This window comes from Anguilla rostrata, chromosome 3, assembly GCF_018555375.3.
Source record: "Anguilla rostrata isolate EN2019 chromosome 3, ASM1855537v3, whole genome shotgun sequence".
NCBI lineage: Eukaryota > Metazoa > Chordata > Actinopteri > Anguilliformes > Anguillidae > Anguilla > Anguilla rostrata.
In genome coordinates, this window is record NC_057935.1 from 18,446,656 (window position 1) to 18,454,311 (window position 7,656).

Genomic DNA, 7,656 nt, shown 5'->3' on the forward strand with positions numbered 1-7,656 from the left:
ACACGCAATTGGGGGATCTGGATCCTCATTTCAGAAGAGGATTTACAGCCTCATATCAGATGTACATTTATATAATATGATTTTTCGTCCTGTTTGAAACCCACCATTTAACCACCACATTACAGCCAATTTCCTGAACAATAATGAAACTCCTCAAAACTGGGATTACTCAAAGCTCTCTTGTTGAATTGATAGTTAATCCCCTTATTTTATGTTGGTGTGTTTAATATGGCACGCCATAATGGAAGATGAGTTATGTATTTTTGATTTGTTAAGCATACAAAATATAGAAATATCAGTTGAAGGACACAGTCTGCATGGGAAATGATAAATTAATGTTTTTTTTGCTAAGTAAAAATATGTTGCAAAGAATTTGCAATCTAAATATGCTTTGTTCAGAACAAATTCCAACTTTAGAAAATGTATTTCTGCACTTTCCAAACTCTGCTTTCTGAACAACATGCACAGTTCTAACCTCACAACTGGGCAAAGCAAAAGGAATGAGTCTTCCAGTAAATGTTCTTCCTACTCCAGCCTAACTATCTAAAAATGTGTTAAAATATGAAAGAAAACATCCTGACCACCCGGAACCTGCAGCACAAAACATGGTAGCTGAGAATTGTAACACACAAGGAAGCAAAGGGAGTTTTTAAAAAGTAATCTCAACTGAGTTGTCTTCAGGCTTTATCCGCTCGGCTTCGGCCCACATCGTTCATGAAACAATTAAAAAACAAAAACAAAAAAAAATAATAAAATAAAAACATTAAAATACAGCAGTGTGTAACCCAGGTTCCTTTCTGTTCTTTAGACATTTAAGAGGGGAATGTAGTTCATTCTAAAGTCATTTTTATGCTGTTTTTAAACCTTGAATTAAAAACATTCATCAATGTAGCCGAGTGAATTGACCACCATCTACTAGGTTATATAGGTTTGGCTTTTTATTTAACTTTTTGAACTTAACTTTAGCTCTCTATAATAATTTAGTAAGGCTTCTGTCTGGGTGGTATTTATTGAAATGTCCAAGCTGAGCCCACACAGTAAAGAACTTTAGCAGCATGTCGCTCTGGGCAACAGACCAACCTATCTGCCTCTAATATGGCTGTTCAGGCCTGCTTTAAACCGTTCCTATTTTAATAGGGTGCTGGCATCTACTCGCCAATTTCGGCCTTTTAAAAATTGATTCTGATAAACAGTTAAGCCCAGTAAGTCTGTCTCAGCTTTCAGACGGCTGCATTCTGTGAACGATTCTCTCCCATTCTCTTATTAGGCTTCTATGAATAATACATGTTTTAATGATCCAGTGAGATTCAAATCGGTGGCTAATTATAATCTGGATGCACAATGATAGCACGGCAAAGCACTCATGAGCAGACAGTTAACTCAACCTTCAATTTTCTTGACTCTTCCTTAAGTTTTACCCCCCATCTCCTTCTTTTTTGAAGGTAAGACTCAAACTATGCAATGTGGACCATTCAAGTTCTTCTGATTACAAATAAATGCTGTTTATGCGTTCCTGAAAGCATGGCGTTTAAAGTGAAGTGTAACTCATGTCGCACTATAATGCACATTTTCTCTCATATGTTAGAACATATCTTGGTTGATCATGTGCCCCTGACACATGTTCCATCCCTAAAGCAAGTTTTACTCCCTGAAAGCGAAAGCAAGCATTTGAGTGACAACCATTATTAAACACTATTAGACCACAAGAGTCATATTGTACTACAAGCAAAAAGGAATACACATCTGTTTATTCCTCAGACTAAAGTAAAGTCAAACGCACACTAAGTGTCAGAACCAGGGGATAACATTCTCTGAAAAAGAGATTTAAGCACTAGGTTAAGAAAGGATTGTTGATTGAACACTCTCAGCACGCCTCTCTAAAGCAAAAATAAAATATAAATAAAAAACTGGGCATTCAATCAAACAGCAACTGCAGCTTGCATCACAAAGGCTACAACACACAAATACATCTTTCTTATTTTGTGGCACAAGAGGGAACTTGGTGGTGTGTGGAATGCTAAAATGCAATTCATCATTTGTCTTCAGCTCCGCATTTGTCTTTCACTGTTGCGAAACTGAATTGCAAGTATGAATTTGAACATTCAGCCCTAAAGAGAAATGTGGAAAGGATTTTTATCTGTACTGTGCACAGGTTTAATCTCTGCAGTACATTCTCATAAATGCAAATCCCATGACTGTAAACCTAATAGTATAACATCTAGAACTGTGTAGCTTATACTTACAGTATAATTATTTCATACATCATGTTGGCAGAGTTATTTTAATGATAAAATTAGTGATGTAATAAAATAAAAAAATACAGTTTTCCCAGCCTTTCATTTTTTGTTTTATGTATAATTGAATAACCAATACCTATGTAGCTACACATAATGTTGATTCATGTAACATTTAAAAATGATTCCCCTGAAATATTAATGTGGGGTTGTTTTTCCCCCCACAAACCCAGGCAGGCTCTGTAGTTTGGATGAACTTGACTGAATTCACTGCAGCACGCTTCTCCTTGGGCCACTTTTTAACCTGATTAAAAACAACCCTCCTAAGCTGCTTCAAATGCATTATTTAAAGCACAAATTCCAGTCTGTATCTTCGCCTCGTAAACCCCTGATCCTATGATGGATGATTACTTCTTTTTTGTCTTTGAAAAGGTAATAATGCAAGCAGTCTGAATGCTTCAATGGATGGGTTCATTTTGCTGTCTCAGCTATAATGCGAATGACCTCTCCTTAGCAAATTTTATATTGAATAGTACACAGTTTTAAAGCTGGTAATCACTTGATGTGACACAATGCACAGTGTTTTTCTGCCGTTCTTTTCTTGAAGTCAATGAGTGTCAAAGGCATCATTTCATTGACAAAAACCAAAGGCTCATTTATAAAAAATAATAACACAAAAAACTATAAAAATAATTATAAAGACCAAACACTCCTGACTGCAATACAGGCATACACACAATAAGGTTTACTTGAATTGCCTGGAAGTGTATCCCACTCTGTGAAAATGTGCAAACACTGTTACAGTATGTAAACTGACAGCTCTGAGAGAGGCATCTCCGCTTGGACATGGCAGATATTCAGGATCAAACAGAGGCAGATCTGCCCCAGGTGTGAAATCAATCTGATAGGACCGCTGCATCTCATACTTCAGCAGAATCATGCCAGATCAAACTGGCCTTATTGTCTCTTGCGGATGGGGTTGAGGAAATGTTATGGGGGCTAAGGAGAACGTTTGTGTTTCTATGGGAGAGTTGTATGCTGAAAGCATAAGGTTAACCTTCTTTGAGCAAAAAAATAAAAAAGCCGCAGGACTGTATAATTAAGTGCAATGACGCAGACCCACTGAAAAAAGATCAATTATTGAACTCCATGTCTCATCTCTCCAAGTTGGAGAACGTCACTATTCCTTACCATTCTGAACCTGTTTTTGCCTGAATGATTAACAATCATTCCTTTAAATTTGCGATAGGCCATTTCAGTGCAGCTAGTCAGCTCAGCGGTGCAATAGTTTTGGTCTCATCAGAGGCAATTCAAGAAGATTAATAGGTTTTGTGTGGTAATACTTATTTGAGCATCCTGGGGCAATACAAATGACCTTCCCTCGGTTTTGTTTTTTACCTCATGATTCATTGTTGAGCTCACTGAAAGTAAGTAGCCTAAGTAATAGGAATGGCTTGAGCAGCTGAAAAAAGCCAAACTACTGACGTCACAACCTAACCTGTTTCAAGATGGCTGCGCCCTAGTTCTAGTAGCTTTAAAAAAGTAAACTTGTTTATTTTTCTAGCTATTTCTGATTTGAATGCAGGGCAGAGATAACATACAAATAACCAGAGCCATATATAATTGTCTTATAAACTTTCACATATACTTGTCTGAATTTCATGAATCATGAAAGGAGCCAGTTAAAGTTAAATGTTTTCTGCTGCCCAGTTCTTACTCACATGATAATAGTGCTCCTGAATTATATGTGGTCTTTAAATACATGCAGTTTATTTTCAATAGTTGCATTATGTTTTTTTTCCTAAGCTTGAGTGACACTTCAATGCCCTCAGAAATGAAAACCTTTGTATATAATTTCTTCTACCTAAATGGGCATTAATGCCTCATTTTGTTGTAGGTGGACAATATTATTTTTTTTTCAGCAGTAACACCATACATTCCACACAAACACAATCTTCCTCACTGTTGTGGCATCATTGAAATAATATTACTTCAGTTGTGAATCTTCTTTTTTATTCTGAAAAATATCAACCAGATTTTCTGAGAGTGCAAACACAGTCAGTGTGTATTCTGTAAAGGAAAAAAAATGAAACTGAGATATTTATAAAACCATAATTATATAAATAATTGGTTAATATGCGGCTTATTTCAATTGATTTAGTGGCAATATGAATTCAAAGCGACTTTTCTTCTTCCTCGAGGGATGTTTGACTTTTCATCTGAATCTTGGCCGTTGTTGATAGTTAAATAATTAAACAAATAAATACCAGCTTGGAGAGGAAGGAAGTCAGCCTTCTGCTAATTAGAAACTGTTTTCATCAGGCAAATGAGGTCATTGTTTAATCATAGGATAATAAAGTGGTTGCGGGGACTTGCGTAAGATGTCCATTTACATACTTGAGTGATTTGTTTTCCTGTTATCTGTTTTCAACAGTATGGTCCCCTGCAATACAATGAAGAAGAACTTATTTTGTTTTTTGGTGTAAAGAAATGCAACTACTGAAAGCACTGTGCATGGATGAGCCCCACGGTCTGGTAACGAATCTCTGCCATACCAGTGCTGACTGTGGCTGACAATCCCACAGGGTGACACAACTGTCTCTTGCATTGCCCAGAGAAAAGAGGGTATCAGTTGCAGGCTAGCCATCTTAGGGGGGTCAACTGGTCACGTTGTCCCAGGCACTGGAGGAAGGGGGCACCCGATAGCCCTGACCAGTTGGCCTGGATGACAGCATCTCATCGCATAGTGGCAATCCAGACTGTCTGATTGGGTGCCTGCCATTTGACGTGTTGCAAGAAGAGTCTTCCTCCGGCTCATGTCTGTATGTGCCCAAATTTTGACGTACAATGTGATAAGGTGGTACGGAGGTGGAAACTTTATGTTCTTGCCATCAGTCTTGTCTTCAGAAAGTAAAATGCATGTTCAATTGGATTCGGGACAGGTGATTGCCAGTCAAGATCATTCCACTTTTTATTGCTGAAAAACTCATTGGTTGCTTTAGCAGTGCATTTGGGGCCCTACTGCAAGGTGAAGTGCCGTTCAATGAGTTTTGAAGCTTTTGGTTGGATCTGTTTCTGCACGCTTCAGAGGTCATCCTGCTGCAATCACCGCCATTTTTTCTCCACAATTTCTTCTTCCCATCACTTTGGTAGTAGTTAATAAGTCTCATCTGTCAAATGGCTTTGTTCCATGTATGTAAACACCCTCAAAATAAAGCCGGTCTACACTTTAACCTAATATTCATTTTTTTATTTCAAATGTGTTGGAGTACAGAGTTAAAGAACAGAAATGTCCCTGAGGTAAAAGACTTTGCATTTAACAAGCTCTAATTAGGCATTCCAAACTGGGGAGAAGGGGGGTGGGGAGGAGCATTAAAAATAGGAATTAAAATGGCAGAAATCACATAATGCTTTGTCTGCCTGTTTTTCTTCACATTTTCTGGTTAATGCTTCCATCCATTTGCTGTTCAATACATGAAAAATCCGTCCAGCCTCAGGCACTGCACTTTCTTTGTGTCAATACATTCCTGTCAATGGAAATGGAACTTTTAGTTCAAAAGGAATTTTTTATTTGGCTTTTAGTTGGAATTACCTTTACAGGAATAAATAAAACATTTGCCCTCCAAAATAATACCGCTGCACTTATTTTTAATATTTCAAGAATGAAATGAAAGTCGTGATGAAGGGCACTTCTCTTCAGCTCAAGCAGTTATCTCAGGGGCAGCCAATGAAACAAATATCTGGCCGTAATATTTCATATTTCACATTCAAAGTCTGGGCCTAGCTGGTATTTTTAACTGCAGCTTGGCAAAGTTGTTTCTGCTCTGATTCTTTCCAGTGGTGATCAGAGACCCCCCCCCCCCACCAATGCATTCGTGTCACCACTGAACCCCACCCTCACTGGCTCCAACAGCTGCAGATACTGGTGTCGGTGTGCACCACTGGTTAGGGCAACTGAACCAGAAAGATGCAGGTTTCAGCTTTGGCACATGATGCGGAATATGTCTGTGTAAATGCTACATTGCTAAATTAGCATTTGCTAAGCTATTAAATGTATTAAATGTGCAGTAGCAGATTGGACCACTGAAGTAACTGCCATCTTTGTGATGCTTAGAGCTATGACATTATGTCTGATAGAGACCCTAGTGGATGTTCTTGAAAGACAACAGTATTAATATGAAAAACCCAATAATTATCTGATATAATCTTTGATAGTATTACAAGCAAGAAACATGGAAACCCTGAGATATATTCACTTTAGATTGTTCAGTAAAGGTATCCTTTTGGAAAGAAATTAGAGGAAGATGATAAAATAAATGATTTCAATTAATCTATAAGAAAGCATTATGTTTTAAATTTAGCAGATGCTCTTATCCAGAGCAAGTTACATTTTACAGATATTCTATTTATAAGGCACTACATTTACTCAAGCAATTCAGGTTAAGCAACTTGCTCCAAGCCACAACAGCAGTGCCCCACCTATGAATCAAACCTTCAAACTCCTTGGAGTTGCAACCCCAGTTCCCTAATTTTTATGCTACACCTCCACCACATAAAAAAAGAACTGCCCCAGATACACTCAGGAATATTTTTGTATGCCATTATGTGGCCATATTCACATCATTAAAAAGCACATTTCTACACAACTGTAAATCTCTTCCCAACTGCATTTTACAGAGGTAATCTCAGAAATATTAAGGTGGGATGTCATATAACAAGATGTTACAGGGTCAGTTGGCTGTTTCTATTCATTTTGGCCTAGTTAGCAATTGTAAGGCTTTTATTATAACCTAGTAATGGCTAGGCATGGATTTGTGTTTTTTTGCGAATTGGCACGAGTTTGTGCTATGAAGTTTTACCTTCTGTATCAAAAAAAAAAAGAAGGAATGCAATTAGAACAAATAATGGATTAATATCACATCATTCAAGAATATAGAGTTGTAATAGGATGTCTGTTCACAGTAACATAATGAACAAAGAAGCAATGCACAGTTTCCATTTTTTAATGGCCTTGAGCCAGTTTTAGCATTCTGAAATGTGTTAATCTGACAGCTCTTATGACTATTTCACAGCTTGTAGGCTACAGTGTCATAGGTCCTCCCATGGCTCTGGGGTGTTGCTGTCCTGAGTTGGAGTCAGAGCGGAGATATTAGGCTGTCAGACTTTCAGGTGGAAAACAAGCTATTTAAAGTCATGAGATGAAACGTGGGGGGTGTTGAAGAGGCAGTGCTGAAGAGGCTTGCTTTGGATGGAGCATGTGCCGGGTACAGTAAACTGTCTAGCTTTGAAAATTTGGATTTTTAAAAACCTTTCAGCCGTGGAATGATCGTTAAAGCAGAAGATGGTGGTGGGTGAAGGTCCCCTTTGTGAAATATCTGTATCTTTGACAAAGCTCGGTTTCACCATCACCACTGGTTGCCTG